Below are 26003 nucleotides of genomic sequence, written 5' to 3' on the forward strand. Positions count from 1 at the left end.
GTATTCCGGTTGTTTCCTGACACATTTAGCTTTCCTCAAAGGGAGATGTAAAGAGTAAGAAAATAGAGACAGGCAGAGATAGAGAGAGATAGAGAGAGAGAGAGAGAAGGCCTGAGGGCTGTTGAGTTTTAGAGAAGGACAGAGCCGACCCTGTTGCTGGACTGCAGTAAGACTTAGATGTGATGTTATGATACAGATGGGCGTGGTTGCTGACCTTCTCTGGAGAGCAGGGCAGTGCTTGGCTCAGTGTGAAAATGACTTAGTGAAGTGCTATACAGAGATTTGCGCAGACACTGGGAAAACCATAATATGCTTCAGACTGGGCAGCTAATTTCGTTGTTGCCCTTAAATGATTAGTCCGTTTTCTTAAAAAAAAACCCAGATAATTTAATCACCACCATCACCCAAAATGTTGATGTCTTTCTTTGTTCAGTCGAGAAGAAATTATGTTTTTTGAGGAAAACATTCCAGGATTTTTCTCATTTTAATGGACTTTAATGGACCCCAATACTTAACAGTTTTAATGTAGTATAAAATTGCAGTTTCAATGGACTTTAAACGATCTAGCTAAACGATTGTCATTTTTGGCAAGAAAAAAAGCACTTTTAAACTTCTCGTTTTCTTCTGGTCTTGTGACGCTTCAGGGAAACCTCACGTAATACGTCATCACGTCAAGAGGTCACGGATGACCCATCGAAACTACGCCCCAGTGTTTGCAAGTGTGGAAAAAGAGGACCGTTCCAACGTTGTTGTAGGTCGAATGATACTAATTAAAGTCTTTGTGTCAGTTCATTGTTTAAAATGGTCCGCAAATGTGCGTTTTATTTATGTAACACGTGACCTTTCGACGTCATGAGGTCGCGTTGGCACGTCACACAGCCGGAGGAAGAAGAGAAGTTGTAGTTTAAAAGTGCATATTTTTTATTTTTCTTGGCAAATATGACAATCATTTCACTAGATAAGATCCTTATGCCTTGTTTGGGATCATTTAGAGTGCGTTGAAACTGCAATTTTAAACTGCATTAAAACTGTTAAGTGTTGGGGTCCATTAAAGTCCATTCAAATGAGAAAAATCCTGGAATGTTTTCCTCAAAAACATAATTTCTTCTCGACTGAACAAAGAAAGTCATCAATAGTTTGGATGACATGGTGGAAAGTAAATTATCTGGATTTTTTTTAAAGAAAATAGACTAATCCTTTAAAGCTCAAATTTGTCAACAAATTAATGTTCGTGTTCCTAATAAGAAGAACATGGCTATGCTACTCCAAAACTCATGCTATACCAATATAAATCAGCTTGGACCCGTGTGGTAAACAAGACTGGTCTAGACTGGTAACATGTTGCTGTATGCTTAGTATGACATAGGCATTCTCACTGGACATTTCTCTTACCGGTTCCCTCTATTCCCTCTGCCTCCTGATCTGCTGCATATACTGTAGCTTGTGGGTTTTCTCTCAGTGAGAGCAGCATGTAAACTCCTCCAAACCTCTATCCTCTTGTGTAGCCTGGGTTCTCCTTCGAGTGTGATACATTATTTTGTAGAAATTGGGAGCTGGGAATTATTCATGAGGAACACAAGGGATAGAGTGAGTTTTTTCTGCTCTGGGATGATACAGAGGCTTACTCACAGGATGTTTCTATTTCTTGTTTTTTATTTTGATGCTTCTGCCCTTTATAGCAGGGATCGACAGTGTGAGCATTTCACTTGCATTTGTGACTAAAATAAATGCTTGCAAACGGGAAAAATGTATTTAGGAGCACGTGAGCGAATGCGTGGGGTTTTGAGATGCAAACACAGAATTACTTGAAAAAACAAATCCGCCAGAAAACATTCTTGTGGATCATTTTTGAGGAGAACTTAATGCAAGTACTGCAAAACTAAGCATTTGTTACAGGCAATCCTCGCCTTAAACTAGATTATTATTATATTTTTTATTGAAGAAAAACAATCAATATAAATACAACACAACATTTCAATTGCTAGTGGGAGGTATAAACAATATTATAAGAATACTTTAAAGAGAGTACATGCTTGTAAAATTCGAATAGCTTTTTTGTTTCTTCAAGGGCAATATTGATTCAAAATAACACTTCACTTCTTTTAGAAAAAAGTTTTTAAATGCTATAAAACATGTTTTTCCCTGAAAATGTATACGTAAGCCATTACAATAAAATAATTATTAAAATAAGTGTGGGTTTGTTTATCATTGGAGTTTACAATAATTCTTTAAAAAACATCACGGTAAAGTAAAATTTTCCTGAAAATTTCCAACAATAAAATAAAAGTACATTTTGCAAAAGACACATAAGGGCAGTGCCAAAATAAATGAACAGCTGTTTCTGGCTTCTGCTTGCAAAAGCTACAATCATTGATATCTAGCTGCTTTGGCACTGCAGCGAGTTGAAAGTATTTGCACCGCAAGTCGTGACAAGATTCAACCAATCAGCTTCACCCTTCATATTGTGCCGGGCATCGTATCATGTACCTATTGTATTAATCCAGATCAACTCAAGATGGATAAATAGCTGATCATAGCAGTAGCTACGTTGATACCCAGTACTCTGTCATTTTTGACACAAAAAGAAGAAACAATGCATTTGTTTAGTTTTTAAACCAAGTATTTATTATTATTATTATAATTATATTTCTTATATTATACATAATATTATGAACAAATATATTATAAATAAATTACACTGTTAATTTATTTATTTTGTTTTAGTTACATTAAATTAAATAATTTTGGTTTGTAATTGTCTTTTTGTATTTCTTTATTAAAGAAAAATATGTTATTTGGTTTTTATTGTGCCCCTAAAATCGTTCAATGTACTTCTACATTTTTTAACTTAGGAGCACATGTGTTCCTTTGGAAAAAGTAAGCGTCAAGCCCTGCTTTATACACAATTTTTGTTGTTTTCATAGTTGAAAGTGGCGACAGGGGAGTTGCAGTAGACTTACAACATACACCAAAGACACATTAATGGGTGTCCATGTTTACTTTTATTTCATGTCGGTCCATGCAACACTGCACATCTTCTTTGTAAGACAAAATACAGGCCATGGTTTTGGAGACCTCATGTGATCTTAAGCTTCACACATTAGTTCACATTGGTTAATTGTTCAATAGGTGACCTTTCCATTAGCTACAGGGTGTGCATTTTGTCCACACTGTAAATTACTGTTCCATGGACATATACAATTATTAAAATACATAGTATGATGATATTTAGCAGCCCCAAAACATCTAAACACATTTGTATAAAAATACCATATTCCATTAAGAAGTCAGTTCTCCTTCTACTCAGAACTAGTCAAATTAATTTAATGTCTGACAACTAAAGTGTTTTTAAATCATTTATAATTATAATTTAAAATAATCTAAAAGAAGAGTAACATGAATGTTGTTGTATTTGCAATATAAATATTTGATGATAATATTGTTATATAATGCAAAGACAAATACTACAGTATTGGGGCCACACAAGTGCTTTGCCATGGTCATCCCTCTTGGTTATAGTGGAAATAAATGAACCCTATACATTGTATGTTGTTTACAAATTGTATATCGCAGCCACTAATTGTATAACATTAAGACCCCACACCTGCTATCCAATTGGCTTGGCAAGATTTACAAAGCCAAAGATTGCATTGTATCTGTTATATGAATGCAATGAATCACCTTCTCAGTATTGTCGCTGCTTTATTCTTAGACCAGTAGCCCATATGGTTTCTGCACCTTTCTCTCTTTCTTTTTGGCTCTGAAGGTGAACAAGAATATCACAGCATCCAGACTGCTTTTCACTTGCCCAGTGCGCCTGCAGAGAGGCATCATGGGAAAGCTAGAGTGCAATGTCACTCCCACGTCTGTGCGGTGATGACAGGGTTGTGCCGAACTCAACTCAATAGATGCAGTAATTAGTTGTAATTTACAGGCGACTCCTCCCCGGTGACCCCACCACTCAGAATTCCCCGGCCACTTAGAGAGATCATGTTTTCCTCTCACAGTGCGCGCCACTCAAATGAACCACAACATTGCCATAATGGCCCACTCCCTACTGGTTTGCCCACCTTCTGCAAGGTAGCTGAAAGTCACTTGGTAAAAGCTCAGTGGAGCGTGCCTATTCCTATTTCCATCTATTAAGATGGGAGATGAAAGGGCACGCAAAGTCCAATAAACACCATAATGACAGCAATTTACAGCAATGTCACGAGTTCGACAGGGAATGGTGAGGACAAGAGAGGTAAACGTGGCACATGATTGTTTTCGGTGCATCACAATATCATATATAATTCCTGACATTTAAAATGTTATTGTGCCAGTATATTGTTTACATGCATTGTGGGTTATTTTGTATTGCAGGCGGTGCATTGCACTGGCCTTGCATTGGTCACTAATAGGCCAAGAAGCAAATGGAAATAGCTTTCTAATGACCTAAGTGAGGGAAATCAGTGAAGCTAAATAAATTACCCAGCTAAAGGAAGAGCAATGTGCGATTAGCGCCATGTGAAAACTGCTAGCATTTCATTTTACCATGGTAACTGAAGTAATAATGCAGACTACAAGCATGTATCCTTTCTTTTTGTAGTAAACAATTAGGATTTATTTACACTTCTACTAGCTGCAGAGGTGGGAACTGTCTGTCAACCAGGGAAAAATGGAAAGAGATGTGAGTCTTCACTAATGTTGAGGTTTCTTGTATCATTCACAGGTCATATCTCCAAATCTGGGTGTTTTCTGTTTGAGCAGTTAGTGCTTCTGAATGTTCAGAGCATACTTTGTCTTCCAGTACTTTTAGCGTAAAATTTTCATGTGTTCAAGACCTAAAATCTATAATTCAAAATGACCATCTGCACAGAATTACTCAATACCTACTATAAGGTAGACTTTAAGACAGTTGTACCCAAACTTGGTCCTGGAGAGCCGGGGTCCTGGAAAGTTTAGCTCCAACTTGCCTCAGCACACCTACTTGGAAGTTTCTAGTTATGCTTAGTGTAAGTGCGCCTTAAGGTCTTACTATCAAAACCAAACCGTTCCCTTGCCGGCTTGCAGAGGTGGGCTCTAGCAGTTCACTTGGGCTCAGGCTCATGATTCAAAAGCAGAGACATCAACTGCGCGATCACTCACCTTCATCTGCCTTCGTAAAAAATCTTCTGATGCGCACAACAGGGTTACGTGTATGTCTCAGCTTCACAAGGAACACACATGCCTCCAGGACAGAGTTTGGGTACCCTTGCTTTAGGATTTAAGTGGGCATGGGTACTTTCAGATTTAAAGGAACAGTTGCAGAGAGAATTTTCTTTGTATTTCTTTATGATGTGTACAAATAATTTAAGAGTTACCACTGCCAAGCAAGTTTGAATTGGCCCTTACAATACTAAACCAAAAACATCTCTGTTCTGTTTATTTATTTAAATCAAAACCTGGATTCTATGAAGAACCTTAAATGGGATAGTTCACCCATAAATGACAATTCTGTCATCATTTATGGTGCTTTTCCATTGCATAGTACCCCATGGTTTGGTTTGGGTCAGCTTACACTTGTGAGCTTTTCCAATGGGTGCAGTAGTACTTGATACTTTTTTAGTACTACCTTGGTCGGGGTTCCAAGCGATCTAAGCTGATACTAAAATGTGATGTGAAAACACTTTAGATCACTGATTGGTCTGAGAAAATTGTCACTACCAGCGTCATCACTATAATGTAAAAAATTAGCTTTACCTTCATGCTAGCTTGCGCTGTCTTAAGCAAACATGTTGTCATCTGTGCTCTGCTATAAGTTCCCAAACTCTCTTTTAGCGATGAAAAACATTCACAGGTTGAGAATCAGGAACACCATACCAATTTTTTCCATACTTGCAGTTTGTGGGGGCACATTCGCGACGTGCACGTTTGCATATACAGTACACTTAAATGCAACTTACATGAGGCTCAGCGGAGCGCATCGAATGACGCCACATCTGAGAAAGAGGTAGTGCTAAACGAAATATGCAAACATCTATTTGAGGTGGTCAATTTTAATTTTGTGGCAGACTGAGAAATAAATGAATGTATGGGAATGTACAACGACGCTCTCACTTGTATGTCGTCACAGCAGTAGGCAGCGCAAATATAACAATGCGCCTATAATCCATCCCACTCTGAAGTGTTACTAAACTCGATGGAAAAGCTAACCAAGCCAAAATGAGGTGAGCTGTCCCGACCTGACCCAAACCAAACCGTGGGGTACTATGCTATGGAAAAGCGACATTACTCACCCTTATGTTGTTACAAACTATATTAATTTATTTGTTTTGCTGAACAAAAAATGAAGATATTTTTAGTAATGTTTGTAACCAATCCATTTTTGAGCACCATTGACTTCCATAGTAGTTTGTTTTCCTATTATGGAAGTCAGTGGTGCCCTCTGTTTTCTGATTTGTTACAAATATCATGATTTGTGTGCAGCAGAACAACATGAGAGTAAATGATGACAAAAGTTTCATTTTTTCGGTGAACTATCCCTTTAACATTTAAAGAACCTTTCTGTTTTTCTGGGAAGAACTCTCTGAGCACCTTTTTTTTTAAGAGTGCAACGATTTGATTTATAGCGTGGTTGGTTAGGACACGTCTGCAGTGTGACTTTTGCTCTTTCTTTCATTCAGTGTTTTTATTTCAACTACAAACTCAACACTCCCCATGCTAACCCTTACGCGTCTCTCTCAGGTGAGTTTGATGTATAATGACCCTCACTGCTGTTCTGTGGGGGAGAGGGACAAACAGACAGACACGCTGAGGTTAGCAGTACTTTACTGTGACAACCAGAACTGTGAGTGATCTCTCTCCTTCACCAGCCCTCTGTTTTTCTCTCTACTTCTCCTCTTCTGGCCCACCCTTGGCACCACTCACCTCACTGAGGATGAATAATTAATGCAAGTAGACGCAGGGGTCATTGGGTGACGTGTCTGTGAGGGAACAAATTCCTCCTTGATTACTACATAAAAAGCAGGCCGTACCTGCGTACACTTGGTGTGTGGGTATGTGACAGGCATGCCAGTGGCACAGCAGAGAGGAAGCTGGTGAAGAAATCTTATACAAACACAAGGAGAGCCAAGGCAGATCTGTTCACTTTGTCACCATCACAAACACACTTATGATTTCTATAATGGGTTGCATCTGGGTGATTCTCGCAAAATTAGACTTATGAGGTGTCAAGAAACATTTTGATAAAAAAGTAAATTAAGAGTATCAAAATAAGAAGCATACAGTTACAAACATCTCTTCATGTACTATTTTGCACATAATTTCAAATGACATCATACAAACCAATTTTGTTGTGTTTTCCACATTTAAGGGGAACATTTTCATTACCGCAATGTGTCCAATATTAATAATTAAAAAATCTAAAAAATTAAAAGCGTCAGGGCATGTTATACTATAAACATTTACAGTAAAGAAACATGTGGTATTTGGTGATCATTGGTAAATGTAGAGACAATAATAAGGAATATAAATGTGTCCAAGAATAATTTTCTCATCCTCCGCAACAATTTTCAATCATTGTTTAAGCCCTCAATACACTAACATTTTCACACACAAAAAAAAAATGGTTGGAAGGGACATTGACTGTGACACTCAAGATGGCTACCAGGTAAGCAGTTCTTATTTGTTCTCTCCAGATAAAAGTTGAAATTTTGTTTATCATAGTACCTAGACAACTTTTTAGTTCTCATTACCGAAACATGAGTTTGTAAATGCATATATTTAATGTTATATCATGTTGCGGTAATGATAATTTTTGATAATGATAATCTAAAAAATGTAAATAATTCTATAGAAAATATTTTACAATACAAACAATAAAGAACGTTTCAATAATTAAGGTTGTTGCAATAGCCGACCAGCTCACAAATCGGGCTTTCTGACTCCTGGATGCGCACGCACCTTGTAATGTTTGTAAACCGGCAACCCGTCTATAGTAAGTTCAGTACTTAATCTTATATATGCAAAGAAAAAAATGGCTTCAAGGGCTTTTAAAAAATCTGATGCTGGACACCTTCTAAGTCTGGATTTTGTGAGAATCACCCATCTGCTCATGTGCCACTTTACCTTGCTAAAACTTCAACTTTCTTTTGTAAGATTTGAAGAACCCTGCTATAGTGTACCATCATTACAATCATACTGCAATTGACTCATATCACTGTTGGGGTGTCCCATATGTCAGTGGTTGCACAAGTCCAAACAAAACCAAGAAAGAGCAACATTACCAAATCTTTTAAAAAACTCTCCCTGTTGCACATCAGTGATCTTATCATATATTTTTCTGAGGATTATTCTGTAAATATTCCCACTGTGATGGCCATTTAATTGAATTAAGATCTTAAAGCAACGTGATGCAAATTACATTTCTGCCAATGCCATGCTCTGGTATAACACAATGTAAGTATTTGCTAAAGAGGTAGTCTATCACATACCCAAACGTATATCAGGAAAAAGGCAGAGGTTTAGCTAAAAGAGAACATAGCCTTTGGCGCTGGCTATAATTAATGTGCTAAATTGAATTGCAATAATCAACGAGTGGGACCAGTCTTGTGCACTGGAGGTGCACTGATTAAAACATTAGGCATAGACTTGCTGGGGTGCTCTTGGATAGAGGAGTGGGTACTTGGATTTACAATGCACCCTTCATTTTATCTCTAATTAGTACCGGGCCCATAATAACCATGAATAACTTCATTTGTATGACCACACATAAGCCCCATCACTATTTATTTCAAATTCACTTCTACTTCGGTTTCCTCCTGCACTGGTTAATTACACACACATTTTGTTGAAGAGAAGTCATTTGTATATTGGAAGTTTGTTCAGTGGATGTAATCTTGCTTAAGGCTTTTATTAATCTGTTGGGAAAAGATAAGAGAAAAAGTGTGCTATGTTTTACTGATGTCATTTTGAAATTCTAGCCAAATGCCTGCGTTTCTATTGCAATAACCACACGAACCCAAACAAGCACATTTGATATGCACTGATCTTGTTGAATTGACAGCCATGGCTCAGTTCACTGGATGCCAGTCTGGTTTTTACTGAGTGCTTATTAACAATGGTGCTTTATTGATGGGGGGGTGCAATGTGGGAAGATGCCACATGTCAGTCTGACATATTAGTACTGACTAGATTACACAGGTGCCACAGACAGGTGTTTTCTGACAGAGCAGATACTCTTTCCCAGTGTTGGGTGTAATTAGTTACTAAGTAATTACACTCTAAAAATGGCTGGGTTATTTTTAACTCATAATTACCCAAAATTTACCCCATGCTGGGTTATCGTTATGCAACCATAGGTTACAAGTTAGGTTTAAACAACCCAGCATCGGGTCAATTTTCTGTCCAATAGTTACCCAACATGGCTTAAAAATAACACAGCCATTTTTAGAGTGTAGTTACTGTTATTGAAAAAGTGAAATAAAGTTTTGGATTACTCTTATTTTTCTGTAATTCAATGATATAATTCTGTACTTTGTATAGAATGTTAAACAATTATATATTATACAATAGCGGGCAAAAGTAGTTATTAATCAGAATTGGACCTAAAGTGTGAGCAGAATATGGTCTGTATTCTCTTTATGTATTTTTATATTTTTTCAAAATAATTAAAAGAGAAGTTTCTACAAATCCTTCTATTAAAGGGGACATATCATGAAAATCTGACTTTTTCCATGTTTAAGTGCTATAATTGGGTGTCCAGTGCTTCTATAAACCCAGAAAATGTGTAAAATATCCACCCAGTAACTAAGTTTTGGTAAACCATTCTCTGCAAGCATGTGAAAAATGAGGTGAGAATGGGATAATACTTCCCCTTAATCTACACTATCCAACCACGGCACTGCCATTTAGTGCAGAGATCAACTCATTTGCATTTTAAAGGACACACCCAAAATGGCACATTTTTGTGCACACCTACAAAGTGGCAGTTTTAACATGCTGTAATAAATTATCTATATGATATTTTGAGCTAGAACGTCACATATGTACTCTGGGGACACCAAAGATTTATTTGACATCTTAAAAAAGCCTTGTGAAATGTCCCCTTTAAATATAGGATTCATAAAATTAATAAGTAAATTAATACTCTTTTGGAGAGAGTAATTTGTACAGTAACTTAAATACATGATTAAAGATGTGATTAACTAGTTATTGATTACTTTTTTGAGTAACTTAACCCAACACTCCTCTTTCTATGATTGCTGTTGATTCATCAAGCTCTTGGGTATGCCAGTATAATGTGGATGGTTGGTAAATGCTGACATTATTGTGGGAAGGGATGTGAAATTGCCCCATTTGGTTGCTTACCATTCAAGTGTCTACTCGAATATTCATGCGTAGCAATATCTGTCTATCACTTTGATGGTGAAATGCTGCTTGGACGTTATGTGAAATATGGTTCACATAATGGAACAATTCATTTTCGGCTGCTCATTTTGACACCTGAGGGTTTTATCATCACAACAGAACATAGTTTACATACAACAAACATTGGTATAACCATAAAAGCACACCATCCTTCCCAGGGGCATCATGCACCAATTTTTTTTAAGGGGGCACAGTGTGCACAACTCACAGAAATTTGTGCATACACAGACACAACGAAATATTATAGAGCTTTCAGTCTTTTCCATGGCACTTACATTTCTAACAATTTGAGGGGCCCTGCTTTCATGCAAAAACCTCCAAAATAAAAGTGTTGACTAACTTTCCTATCAAATACCATTCAATCGGAATAATTACATATTGGCATCATATTAACATCTGAAACGGCATGTTTTGTTTATTTACGTTTTGTTTAATGCCTAGTTTAATTGTGTCATTAATTAATGCATTTTGCACAACAACTGCATTATCCTATAAAATTAATGTAATTTTAAATCCATAAAATCCATACGAAAATGACATAAGCTATAGCCACGTGATTGAGTTTAATGTTCAATAATGATTAAAAAAAAGTTTAGATAAAATTATTTGAATGGATTTTTGCATTCAGTTTTACCTCATATTTGAGCATGTGTGATTCCACCCCCCCCCCCCCCCCACCCCGTAAACTCTTCCGAACTTTGGCATTGTACCAAGATTAATCTAGAAATCTACTAATATAACGTTGAGACGGTCACATTTTAAGCCATACATTTTCTACACAGAGGAGGTTAACTGCACATTACCGAACTGGGGTTTGGAAATGTTGTGAGCGTTTCTTACACGTTTTAATTCCTCAGATAGCAAAATGCAGCAGCAACAGCAAAGAGCAAGTGCCTCATACTAAATGGGCATGACACCTCTGATCATTCCCTATTCCGGGTAAATTTCTCTAGATTTTTGTCACTGTTTTTTTCCAGGAATTCTGGAATGTCACCAATCAGGTCAGTGCTGCAGGGTCTTTTGAAATAACCCACTCTTAATCCTGTCTACAGGACACAAGAGAATAGTCGGCTGTCATAGTTCAATCATATTGTGAATAGAGGTGCTCTTGGGACATAACAACACATTCAACATATACATACAACACATAAAAGTGAAAGATTGGCACAATCCCTCATCATTACTCCCTGTCTGCTCATATTAAACGTCATCGCAAACATTGTAATGTGTTTTTGTAGTGGAAACCAGGAGCAATTGCAGCATTTTCTCTTCATAACTCACAGACTACTGCAATTCTACCTGCAACCGCTTAGTATAAGAAACAATTATTTGTGCTAGAAGTAAGTACAGTATTAATATACATATAATGACGAAGACAAGATCATAATATTGAATTTAAATAGTCAGAGTATTGAAACATCTATGAAACATAAATGTTTTACGTTTTTAGATGTGAGGAACTGTTGAAACTTTTGTGAAATTATGTGACAAAGCAATACAATGCTTTTATCTCAACACAGTCTCACGGTAAGTCGTGTTATAGTAACAAAAATTTTGATTAATTTATTTGTGTTTGCTGACACTAATATTCAATGTTTTTCGTGTCTCTGGAGACTAATTATGTTTTTTGTCCTTTCCAGCACAAATTTTTATCAATGGCTTTTCGTATCTGTGCCACGATTTTCTTTATCGTGTCATTTTATATTTTGTTTTCTCATCGTTGTTTTCTACTTTTTGATCATTGTCGCTTGGGGTCTGGGTTAGAATCACTTTCTGCGACTTCCTAACCGAAACCCCGACTTTAACCCCAACGAGAATAGTTTTAAAAGCGTGTAGAAACCAATGCATACAATTACATCCTAACGCCAAGTCAAATCAAACAACAATGGTTTAAAAATAGCAAAGAACGATGAGAAAAAAATATAAAATGACACGATAAAGAAAGTCATGGCACAGACACGAAAAGCCATTGATAGAAATTTGTGCCGGGAAGGACGAAAAAGACATTCTTCTCCAGAGACACAAAAAACAGCGGAAATTTGTGTCAGCCAACACAAATAAATTAATCAAAATTTTCGTTACTATAACACGACTTGCCTTATTTTTTGTTATTTTGTTTCACATATAACCATATATTCAATAATCATCATATTCACAGCTGCCCAAATGGATATGATATTGTTGTTCTCATATCAATCTATCACAGGAAAATCCACACCACTTAATGCACCTGCTCTTGTAAAACGGCCTCATATTCTTTGGCTCTAATACAACCGTATAAAGCAATCTTTGCACCTAATGACTCCCGCGAGGTGTCTGCCAGCACCATTACGGATCTCCATCACATTTAACAGTTGGCCATTCAGTTTTTCATTCAGGTGGTTTACCAACAGCAGCACTGCCAAGAAATCTAGCTTCGTGAAGCCGTTGACTTACAGATTTTGTTGTAATGGGGTCACAGAGGTGCCGATTCAACTTTGTGGTCATTTATGAGGTTGTTCCATTTGGTGACTATTCGGTTAAGTGTCCGTCTTGTTTGACGGCCATGTCTTCGGTCACACCGTCGTTAAGATCGTTCAAAACTTTAAACAACTTTGCTGTTTTTGAGACCATTTGCCCTCTAGAGTTAGTACTTTCCTGAGGCTTATAAAAACCACATCAGTGTGGCAGTGTTCAGACCTCTTGGCAGTTGTCTGGCATAAATGCTAATTGCCAATCAGCCAACTGTGACTCAACTCAGCATTTGTGATTGTGATTCAGTTACTTTAAAGTTAAACTCGCCTGTTTCCACCTCCCCCGCGTCGGCTCTTTGGCAGTTCTAATCTTTCTTATTCTCGACCCCTTCTGTCTTTATATAGAGTACAGAAAATGGACTAACCTGACATTGAGTATGAACATCAGGCAGCAGTGGAGCTCGACTCAATCGACAGCCCTCCCTCAGCCACCTGCACCCCTTTTAAATCAATCTGTCATATCCTGCTGTTTGCGACTAGTCAGACTGGCGGCTTCAGGTGAGGATGTTTCATCATTGTAATGTTATCAAAAAAACTGTCAGACTGAAGTCAGATTTTTTTCTGCAATTTACAAAAAATGCGTGGAGGAGAAATCTATCCAACCGAGCGCATTTATTGTTTTCTGTCACGGTTGTATTGAGCCCTTAAAAAAAGCAATACATTTTGTTGTCCTTGTCCCTGGTTATGATCCCCACAGTCACATTGTAGTACAGCATTCTTGTGACTTCCAAGCTGTAAAGCGAAAAGTGGCCGGCGACAATCACCTGTGCAGCTGTATCCCCACTGTGTTTCAACAGCCGATAAGTAACCCTAAAACGAATTCCATTAGGAAACAAATCTCAGGCCAATTCCCCTCTATCACACGCAGGGTCAAACGGCATAATACCTGAGGTCAGGGGAGAAATGGGTTATAGCGTATTAGGGCTGAAATCCTTTCACTGCCCCATGACACAGGTGGTGACTAACACTCTTGCCATAATGGGATTTCCCATGAGATCTGCCATTTTGGCTCAGAACTCTTTGGCCCTTCACAGATTAATACCTCAATGGATTACCTGCTGAACTTTCCAAGGACATTAAACTAAGTTCTCACCCTAATCAATCGGTAAAGCTATTCCACCGTCAACACGGGTCAATAGTGTACTGTACACTTCATTTCCCACACATAGGAAGGGAATGCACTTAATAATCTCCATTACAAAGCATTTGGTTTATTAGACAAAAGGCTTAAAGAAAGATTGCATTGCAAGATTTAATAGTGGAACAATAAAACCTTGTGGGTTCAGAGCTGGTAAAAGAAGAGCGAAAAGGCACTTCCAGTGTTGTGCCTGAACGAGTTCATTGAACGAAATATTTTGTTCATATTTTGGGCGAACGTGAACTGAACATACTGTATTACTGCTTGATGAACGTTACTGTGAACTCGTTCATACTGGTGTTTGTGAACGGCACGCTCTCTCAGTTTAACGTCGTTCAATAGGGTGCCAGATTTCTATAACGTCTTCCAGGCGAAAACCCGGCTAAAACACACCGTAAACAGGCCTTAATGTGTAGCGGAAAAAACCCAATCTGGCAACAACAGCGTTTCACGGCTGCATGCGTCATCAAAATAACCCTGACTCTGTACGCTGCTGAAATCCCTGCCACGCCACTGACATAGTTTAACATTAACATTATATTTGTCCTTAATAATTAACGATTAACATAGGCTGCTAACGCATATTCTGGATCTTGAAATATACTCTGACTAAGCTCACGCTATTTAACGTGCACGTGCGGTGTCTGGTGTGTGATACCTGCGAGTTGCCCTACGCGCAACTTTTCGCCTGGTGTGCGACCCCCTTACAAAACTTAAAAAACAGTCAATGCTAATGTAAACACTGGTTGAAAAAGGATTTAAAGTTGGATATGAAGATGAAATCTGACACATTTAGCTTCAGTGTTAAAGCTCACGTAACACACGCTGTTTCTGCATTTCTGATGTTAATCTGGAGTACCTATAGAGTAGTATGACATCCTTTATATTTCCGATTTATTACAGAAAGATTAGCTTTACCGAATCTTTCCGATAACGTACGAAAAAATGAAGAAGGAGGAGTTAAGGGGGATTTATAGTCGTGCGTAAGCTCTGCATAGCCTGACGTGCACCTCGCAAAAATGTTAACAGCGCGTCAGACCGCAAGCGCCATGATTGGTCCACCAGAACCCCTCCCCTCAGGTTAAAAAACTGCGTCACAGGTATTTCCGTTTGTGACGGTAAAAACAAAGATGAGCCAAATTGAGGAGTGATTTAACTTAAACTGGATAAAAAGTCGCTGTTTATTTACTTTCATTATTTGCTGGTCTTCTCAAATCATACACAACAAGTTGCTATTTCTTCTTCGTTTGTGGGTTAACTTGCCAAGCTTCTTCTTCTCTGATGGTGGCGCTGCTACTGTGGTTACACTCATGGATACTGCGTACCAGCGGTTTGCGCGTGTGTTTGCACGTCAACGCGGAGGACGACGCAAAAGTATAAATGAAAACCGATGCGGAACCTACGCCATCGCGGCTACGTCGTAGGACCTACGCACGACTATAACGAGCCCTTCACTACCGCGGGTGGAGCAAGTACGAGTCATGCAACACTATACAACACTTATAACTTATGATTCACTACATGTTCGTGTCATTTATATAATATGCACGCGCCTATTTCCAACATAAGACAAAAGTCTTACTTACCGAATGCAACTCGTGACCAGGTTGGGAAAATCCAGCACATCAAACACACACGCAAAACTCCGCTGCTACCCCAGATAATAAACTATATCCATTGCTTTCATAAGGCTGGATTTCTTCTCCTTACATCCAAAAACACACTTCATCTTTCGTGCCATTGTTGAGTTTTAAAATTAAACAAAGCTGAGTGGCGTGATAAGATGTTTGCAAGCTCTAGTGCAGTGGTCACCAATCCTGGTTCTGGAGGGCCGGTGTCTCTGCAGAGTTTAGCTCCAACCCTAATCAAACACACCTGAAGCAGCTAATTAAGGTGCTTCAGGTGTGTTTGATTAGGGTTGGAGCTAAACTCTGCAGAGACACCGGCCCTCCAGGACCAGGATTGGTGACCACTGCTCTAGCGTCTCCCGCTCTATAACTGTGTTAATAAGTCAGAATGCTTGAAATACCATTGAACCACCCTTTAAAACTAATAAAGTAATTGCTGTCTGTGGTTCTATATGGGTTATAATGGCAATAATTTTTAAAAATAATATGGGAAAAAAATAACTATAAATTAGTTCAGTGTGAACTAGTTCAAAATTTTGAACTTTGAACTATGAACTGAACTAGTTCATTTTAAAATTTGTGAACTGAACTTTAAACTAGTTCATGTAGAAAGTGCACTTTCCCAACACTGTGCACTTCTGTGGAGGAGGGTTTTACTGTTGTCAATGACACTAATAGAAAAACACTGTTTGCGTGCAAAGTTTACAGTAAATAAGCTTTGAGTATCTATAATATTTATTTGCTTCTTTTACGTCAGTTACAGGATAATGGGGGACATTTATGAAGGACATTTTTATATCTACACGAGGTATTTGAGGATTTGTGATGGCCATACACTTTAGCAAGGGCATTAGAGGTCTCTGTCATCACTGACAGTCGATGTAAGCCTATTTACCTGCATTACAGTTTTATTTATCACATGGTTCCATGCCATGAATTTTCTAATGTCTTTAGGACTGTAAATTTCCCTAATGCTGTTCAGCAGCCCTTGCCTGCTGTCATAAAACCTGTGAAGTCACCCTTTGGAGGACTGTACTTTCTAATGTCATTTCATGTTGAGGAATTGCGGCCTTTCTGGTAAACAGACTTAAATATGACTGACACGCCCATTCCCACATTTGATTTTGATTTAATTTGTATTAAAAATAGGTTAAAAGATGACAAGTCGCTAGTGACAATGAGATGATGTTGGTTTATGGCATTAATAGTTAATTAGCATGATATTTGAGAACACACGCAGATCTATTTTTGTACGAGGAACCGATAATAATTTTAATTTAAAACAACAAATGTTACCATTTGAAAACTTTGGCAGGCTCTCTCAACGAAGCAATTTAATTAGCCGACAAAATAAATCTGTGTTATTGTAATTCTGGCAAACGTAACCGCTTTTGTTTCTAAGGAGGTGTTAATGCAGAACAAAGAGATTTTTACAGGACCATCTTCTACATGCTGAGATCCCCTTACCCTCTCCCTCCCTTCTCCCGCTGCGATGAAGAGTGTCGCGAAGCCCACCTATTAGACGGCACGCTAGCCTCGCCGGGCTCCTTCCCAGGAAACTGGTCCGGAGGCGTTCTGTCAGCGAGTTCCTCTGGGAGTAGTCACACTTTTTAAAAGACGGAAATTAAGTGGAAAAATGTCTGTTCGCTCGCTGATGTAATTATCTGTCCTGGATTAACATCTGTTCACTGGCACAAGTGCCAAGTCCACTTCAACATGTTCCAACTCCTTGTACCCAAGTTGGATGTGTACCTGTGTTTGTTCCTAATGCCGTGTACCTTGGCACACATTGTGGCTTATTCATCGACTGACATTTCCAAAGTACTCAACATCTGCCCCGCTCATCAGTCCAACATCTATTCACACGGCACTTTCTCATTCTCACCTTGTATGAGTTTGTTCACGTTTTTTTCTCAAGAGTTAACCGGAACAGCTGGCAGAAAACTTAGAAAAGGTAGCTGTATGCACAGTACAGTTCTGTATGTATACTTAACATTGAGATTGCAACAGTTTTATTGTCGATAGAACAGATGGCATCATTTGTGTATGTTTTTTGTTGTTTTTGACAGATTCAGTGATCTCAGATTGTGTCTGTTTCCACACATTTACATGCACAAAAGCATTGAATTCATGCCAATGGCACTACAGGAATGTGTACTATCAATGTATAAACACATACTTCCTAAGTTAGGCCTCTAGATAACACATTATCATGCATCATTTATCTTCATTATGTGTGTCAGTGCTTGTGTCACAGTAGGCGTACTTCGCGGATTCCAGCTGCTAGTATAATCACATGCACACGCTATTCATAAAATTCAGGTGAATCTTGCAAGTACCCCATTTAGAAAATATTACAGATGAATACGAAGTAGCATTCAGCATATAACAGAAATTTTACAAGAATGAATATCGACTGTAGAAAATGTCACCTCTTGTGTTGCTACTGGAGTTAGACAGGACTGGTAAGATGATACGTTGACCTGAAGGACTATTCTGTCACACCTCACACTAATGTTATGCCTGTAGGGAGCAAATTAAACCTGAACTATGCTGTGGAAAACTAGATCTACAATGCTTCTTTGCTCGCCTCTAATTATCATTATTTTTTGGGCTTTAGAAACAGGCCAGACAAACCACCATGTCTTCTCTATTAGGCTAAATGTCTCGGGAGTTTTAGGTATAGGTTAATGAACTGCAGAATATCTCGGAAAGTGCAATCAAAGCTCAGTGATTATGGCAGAGTATGTAACATTTCTGTTTCGGTCTCAAAGCTGGGCCTCAAGCACTCTTGGGGCTACAGTCAGCGTTGTTTCAGAAAGCCGTAATTAGGCACGACACTGAAGGTTTTCCATGCTGTAATCCCAATATCCTCTGACCGGTCTCCTCGGAGCCACACATGTAAATGGGCTCCGCTGGGCGATGGTGTCAGCAGCGATAATTGCGATGCAGAGCGCATCTTGAAGGGAGTCTGACTAAGATTTGCTTAGCCTCTGGCACGTCAAATGATTATAAAATTGATTGAATTAATAATGATCAGTATTAACTTGGAGCATAGGTTTGTGTGAGGGAAATTAGTGAGAGAGAAGATACAATGAATACATTATGAGTCTTTATAATGAGCCAAAATTTAATGAGATTGTAAAAAATGTTTGCATATGCTATTTCGATGCAGTTTCCAAAATCAAATAAACCTATGCGCAAAAACTTTACATAGTGTAATTTAAGTGGGTGATTCTCACGAAATACAGACTTAGAAGGTGTCCAACATCAGATTTTTTAAAAAGCCCTTGAAGCCATTTTTTTTGCACATACTGTAAAAGATTAACATGATATTACATTGTTTAAGCCCTCAAGGAAGTAACATTTAAATAATAATAATAATAATAATAATAATTGGAAGGGACATAATTGACTGTGACAATCAAGATGGCTACCAGGTAAACAGTTTTAATTTTTTTCTCTCCAGATAAAAGTTGAAATTTTGTTTGTCATAGTACCTAGACAACTTTTTAGTTCTCATTACCGAAACATGAGTTGTAAATGCATATATTTAATGATTGAAAATTGTTGTGGAGGATGAGAAAATTGGTCTTGGACACATTTATATTCCTTATTATTGTCTCCACATTTACGAATAATCACCAAATACCACATGTTTCTTTACTGTAAATGTTTATATTATTACATGCACTGAAGCTTTTTATTTTTTTTAGATTTTTAAATTATAAATGTTTCCATGTCAAAGAACGCAAATCCAGTCATGGACACGTTGCGGTAATGAAAATTTCTCCCTTAAATGTGGAAAAAACAACAAATTTTTTTATGAAATCATGTGCAAAATAGTACATGAAGAGATGTTTGTAACTGTATGCTTCTTATTTTGATACTCTTACTTTGCATTTACTTTTTTAATCAAAATGTTTCATGACACCTCATAAGTCTAATTTCGTTAGAATCACCCAAGTAAGCTTTTAGCTGGACATTCAGATCCCAGTGTTAATCGTAACGTTTTTTAATTTGTTTAAAAGATTGTTAACATGCAGTTTTTCACAAATGCATCATTGCGCATCACCACAGAGTGAAAATATGCCCATCACATTGGTTTTTAAGCAAGCAACACTATTAAAATATTCTTTGGAGTATAGCTTTGATTACCCAGCCATGTCCTTGGTTTAGAATTGAAAGATGTCTATAATAGATGTCTCTTGAAAGTCGGGACCATTCAAATTCCTTTGAACAGAGTTGATTTGGTTTAAACACGTGACGTTGTTTAGAAATGGCTCATTTCATTTCGGAAGCTGTTATGAGTTTGATAAATCTACCTGCAGCTCTCGCTACGTAAATACACTAATGCGACGCTGCCGCTGTTTATGTGTTGTGGATGTCAGCAAACTGCCAATCTAGGTTCTGCGTGCACATCTTCACTCTTTAGACGGGGTTTAGAGTGTGAAATGGAGGATCAGCTTCATCCTCTGCGGAAAACCATGGGGATATTTTCAGAATGCTGTGTAATTTATGGTCACACTTCATTAGTGAATTGTAGAGGGACGTGTCAGTGTGCAATGAATAGCTCTACATTATCCTACGTTTAATGTGGAGTTTGGGTGATTTGGGGCAATTCAGCACGAGGAAGCAAAGCATTATGATGTTTTAAAGCCAGTACACCCAGCTGTGTTTGTAGTGCAGGCAATTTTGCGTAATAATTGGTGTGTTTGTACCTCTTTTGATTAGCATAAGCTTTTTACCACATCCAGTTTTGCTTTCGTAGTTTTTTTAGCTTGTCTGTATTGTTTAGGGATGACGGTCAGCTAGTAAATGGCAGGTGTGATTTAGATTATACAGGCGTATCCAGAAGAAATGTTCATGCTTCTCACAGCCAGGTGTCTTTGTGAATTCCATAGACTTTAAAAGAATATGGAGGTAGTGTCCATGACGTCACCCATAGGTTTTGAAGAGCTTTTTGTGAATAGTTGGCAGGTCCTGCCGTCGTTATCTTGGCAGCGTGTCACTGTGCATCATTTGTGGATAACCGAAATTGGGCAAAAAGGCGGGATATGGGTAGAAATGAGGTGCCTGGTTGCTGAAACCACACCCACCTAGCTTGACAGTAGTGACAGCAGTTGCATTTCACTCAGTTCACTATCATTCAAGTGGCTACATCCTTAATATGCAAACCTTTAAGGCTTAAAATGGATGAGTTACAAAAAAATCACTCCCCTCACAGTTGGGTGATTCTCGCGAAATTAGACTTATGAGGTGTCATGAAACATTTTGATAAAAAAGTAAATGCAAAGTAAGCGTATCAAAATAAGCATACAGTTACAAACATCTCTTCACGTACTATTTTGCACATGATTTTGAATGACATCATACAAACCAATTTTGTTGTTTTTCCACATTTAAGGGGGTTCTTTGACATGGAAATTTATAAATAAAAAATCTAAAAAAAATAAAAAGCTTCAAGGCATGTTATACTATAAACATTTACAGTAGGGATGCACCGAATCCAAATTTTTTGGGTTCGGACGAATACAGAATCCACTGTTTAAGATTCGTCCGAAACCGAATACCGAATCCTACTCGCAATCCTACTTATTCCATTAACACAGTAAAACCCATTAATGAAGTAAACAACGTCCACAGCAGTGTATTTTTCATTTTATTTAATTTTAACTGTAAAAAAAGGATTATGCCAGGATGACAAGTTGGAAAAACTATTTTGACAATTACCATTGCATATGCATAATGAAAACGATGCGTTGCGACACGCTCGTTTTTCCAATAAGCAAGTAGCTTCGTGCTGAAAATTAACACTTCGATTACACTCTACACATTCACTATCTTTAAGTACTACACTGTAAAAAAATTCCGTAGCTGGGTTGCCGGTAATTTACTGTAGATTTAAATTTATGTTATTACAGGCAACAATTTTTTTAAAGTTAAATGAACATTAAACATTTACAAGTCTTTGTCTTTACAGAATAAAAAAAAACAGCATCAAGCTAAACATTCTGGGAAACAAAATCTGAAGCAAAAAACTGAAAAAGTTTGATGATGATTTCTGGTTCCCAGAATGCTTTGCACGAGGCTGTTATTGTATAGTTTTATTCTGTAAAGATAGAAACTTGTTAATATTTAAAATGTATTCAAACTCTTGCCAGTAAATAACATAAATTACATAAATAACATAAATTTAAATCTACGGTAATTTACCGGCAACCCAGCTGCAATACCATTGTAATTTCTACAGATTTTTTTTTACAGTGTAGTGCAACTACATATACCTCTACCAACTTTCTCTCATGACAGTATTTGTAATTGGTTAGGGGTAGGGTTGCTAGAATAAGTTGATATTTAGCTGCAAAGATACTTAAAGTCAGTATACCTTGTGGGTTCAACATAAGTGTTAGCAGATATAAGTTAGCAGACAGTATACCAAAACTTGTAATTACTTGACAATCATTTACAAAGTTACTTAAATGTCTAAAGTGGATTATCGAAATTAAGTTTTGAGTTAAAAAGTGTTCATTATAAAGTTTCCAAAAATAAATTTGTAATTTTCTCTTAGTGTATCTTGTGACTTTAGTTTCTTTTTTAGTTTTTATGCAGTTTTTTACCTAACATTTCTAATATTACAATACGGCACTAAGCTCTATAAATAAATTGGACTTGACTCTCTTAAAAAATGAGAGCGAATGGAGAAGAGGCTGAAATAATAGGTAGCTGGCTGGCATTTGCGAGTTTTGCTAAACCCTGCTCCTGCTGCCTGAGCCGTCCTGTCTTTCACTGAGTGAGATGAGACGGTTCCAGGTCCCCACCTGTGCTCTCTTTCTGTCCCTCCAGCCCTGCGTCTTTGTGGGGAAGGGATCAGATTCAGCATGAGGCTCATCATTCATTCCACACCAATGACCTGGGGATTATTTGGGTTTAGTGAGAAGACACGGAGTCTAGTTATTTGGAGAAATATACACTTTGTTTGTTTTACTATTACACAGCGTGAGGAAAATAAATATTTATATAAAAAAAATAGCTTGTTATGGTGCTTTTGTTGAATTCTTTCTCAAGCACGCATGCAAGGCGATCTATGTTTATTATTTCTACCTATATTTTATTTTTAAAGATGCCCCTGGAGATTGGAACATCTGTACAGTATTTACTATACAAGTTTAAAAGCATTTTATAAAGCATGCTCTTTAAGTGCTGCGTTTGATGCAATTCCTTTGAGATTTCCTCTCAAAAGGATCTCAGTTGTGTTGATTTTTTATATGATACTAAAATGTCACTTATAAAAAAGGCTTTATACTGACTTTCCCCATCGCGCAAGAAAAGCAGATTCCTATTTTCAATGTCAAGAGGCCGATTCAGCTCTACACAGAACAGCGTTACCACATATCAGCCGAGTGTGTCGACAACTTTACAGACATGGTTGACATTTTCTTTTCTGTGAGAGAAAACAGTAACCTATATTATACTGCATGTCTCTGCCTGCTCTGTTGTAATCTGATCGTGTTACTACGCTTGTAGTTCCAATCTGTGCCTGTACTTGGCAGCAGAAACACCTCTGTCATCCTGGCCATTGGATTGTTTTTAGAGATTATGTACAAAAAAACAGATTTACTCAGACTGAATCATATTGAGATCTCTCTTTTGGAGGCTGAATTGATTTCCTATGTAACAAATGGAGATGCTTGCAGTTCCAAGCTGGGATAACCAATGCTGCATTCACAGATTCATGTTGGAAATGATGTGATGGTTTGGGGTGATGCACTGGCTTAGTGAGAACTGATGCCTTATAAATACATTAGCATATATATACAAGGCAAAAAAATACTTTCTTACTTATTTTTGTATTTTTGTCTTGTTTTCAGTAGAAATATCTAAAAATTCTTAAATCAAGATGCATTTACTTGATGAGCAAAATAACCTAAAAATCTAGTTTTTAGACCAAAAATATACAATTGAATTAAATGTTTAAGAAAAAAAGTAAACTTATTTCAAAATTTGTTTTTCTTACCCCTTTGGCAAATATTTTTGCTTGTTTTAAGAACAAATTGACTTAAATTGTATATTTTTTCTCTGAAAACTAGATTTTTTCTTAGGTCATCTTCATCTTAAGAAAATGCATCTTAATTTATATAAAGATATTTGTATAGAAAACAAGACAAAAATGCTAAGTAAGAAAGGAATTTTTTTTGGAGTGTATATATTTTTTAAATGCATTTTATACCAAAGACCTGTTGACTGCTTTATTCTGATTGGTTAATAAATGTTCCACGGGTATTGCTTATTTTTCTGTAAAACGCAACCTGTCATATGTCTTAAAATAACCACCTGAGCAATGTCTGTGGTAACTGTGGTATAAGCAGAGTAATTAACTCCGGTCCTTTGAATTATTTGACAATAATTTACACTTGTGTCGTGCCGCATGACCACCTTGGGTGTGCATTATTTTCGAATCATTTAACATCCCATCGTCAATTATTCCTTACATATGTAACCAAATCACAGTGTGCCAGTTTCTTTAAATAAAAATAAGTAAATAAATAGCCTAATGGTGCATTCCCACCAGCCGCAGTAGAGGCTGCAAAAACGTGCTATTCACGCGTAGTTGGACACTTGAATATTTGAGTTCACTCGCTTCATTCGCACGTGAAATTCTCGTAATTCGAGACATTCACGTGGAAATTCGCGTCATGGGAGGGGCTTCTGCGACTCCGCTGAGACTCCACAACTCCGCTCGCTTTCTGTAAACACATCACTACTACAGCAATGTCCTGTTTGGTTAACGCGGTGTGGAAATCCTCCGAAGTTTAGATTTTTCAACTCATGCGTTTCCCACGGCAATGCTCAATTTGCGCCGCGCTTACCACGTGTACCGCGCCGCAGGATGCCTTATGGCATCTTTGCATTGACTTAACATGTAAATCACCCACTCTTGGCGTGTCTGGTGTAAACCCTGCATAACTCTTGCTTTGAAACCAGCGTCTTTTTTAATGCCTTTGCTTATCATTGCAATAATGTCAGCAATAATATAATTATGTTGTTGTAAATATTTTTATTAAGGATTTATTGTTGGTTCTTATTTATCGTAAAAAATAGTGAAGGCTATATTTTAAAAAAAAAAGGGTTAATATTGGAAAACCAATGATTCGCAAGTTGCATTCACACTGACTATTTGTGATTTCTTTACTTCTGTTTTTATTTATTTTTTTATTTCATCTTTGCAAATGACAGCTGAAGAGGAAAATGCTCGCCCACATATTTTTTTAACCACAGTTGTCAGTTCATATTAGTCAAATCTTAAATGAATTTATTTTTGAACTCTCCAGCCTTTGCTAGACTGACAGGTACAGAGCGAGCCACAGGGGACAAGCTTACGTGCTATGAATCGGTCATGGGTGACTTAGCAGGCCAGTTTAGAATAACAGAACAAAAGCTGATGCAGCCAAATGCACAGAAAACTTCATACTCCATGTGGACAATGAGATTATGAGGAAAATGTGAAATTCAATCTAAGCAACTCCCTATGGAGTACACAGACCAGTCTGTCTGTTTATGACCACTAGACTCTCTTTTTAATATACAGTACTGTGCAAATGTTTTAGGCCACCATCACCAGCTTTGTTGTTTTAGCAAAGTTTTAATGTCCATCCACATTTATTTTTCACTCTTTTTTACAGAAAATACAGGAAATATGTACATACATTTTTTTTTTAGAATTAAATGTCTTCTTCAGGCATCAGTCAGTATTTAGTGTGACCTCTCTTGGCACGAAACACATCTTGAGCTTTTTTGTGGAGACTGAAGTCCTGAAGTCATTCGATTAGAATTAGAAATTAGGATTTAATTTCATTTAGGTTTAAGAGATCTTGCAGCTGCTTGCTATTGCTCAAGTGGAAGAGGAGTTTATCCAAAATACTTGACACTTCAGCTTATACTTTTATACAGTTTTTAATACTACATACACATTTCCTATATTTTTTGGTTGTATTCTAATAAAGAGACTGAGATATAATTATATATGATCACTATACAATTGCAGAAACAACACATCTAATGGAAGCATAGTGGCCTAAGACTTTTGCACAGTACTGTATACAACGCCTATACGAGTGTGTGGGGTTTGGGAGCAAAAGTAACAAATGTGCTTTATCATATTTACAAAAAGTTGTGTTTACAACCAGTTTAACTACAGGTTAGTTTACCTAACAGTCATATTATTAAATACATTTTTTTGTGGACTGTATTTTGGGAAGTATTTCTTCTGCATATATAGAAATAGAGCAAAGGAGTACTGACATTAAAACGAGAAGGATCTATGTAGCGAAACCT

At 37.4% G+C, this 26003-nt stretch overlaps 1 long non-coding RNA gene across 3 annotated transcripts in view; it reads left to right on the forward strand.

Moving 5' to 3' along the window:
- Positions 1-26003, forward strand: part of LOC141350125 (uncharacterized) — a 143469-nt gene that overhangs the window by 19569 nt on the left and 97897 nt on the right. For 2 of the 3 annotated variants that reach the window (XR_012358112.1, XR_012358111.1), the window contains exon 4: positions 13248-14678. The exons of the other annotated variant lie outside the window; for it this stretch is intronic. This is a non-coding gene — a long non-coding RNA (uncharacterized lncRNA). Of the gene's footprint in view, positions 1-13247; positions 14679-26003 lie in introns of those variants that run through there. 3 annotated transcript variants of the gene reach the window in all.

Source organism: Misgurnus anguillicaudatus, chromosome 16, assembly GCF_027580225.2.
Source record: "Misgurnus anguillicaudatus chromosome 16, ASM2758022v2, whole genome shotgun sequence".
Classification (NCBI taxonomy): domain Eukaryota; kingdom Metazoa; phylum Chordata; class Actinopteri; order Cypriniformes; family Cobitidae; genus Misgurnus; species Misgurnus anguillicaudatus.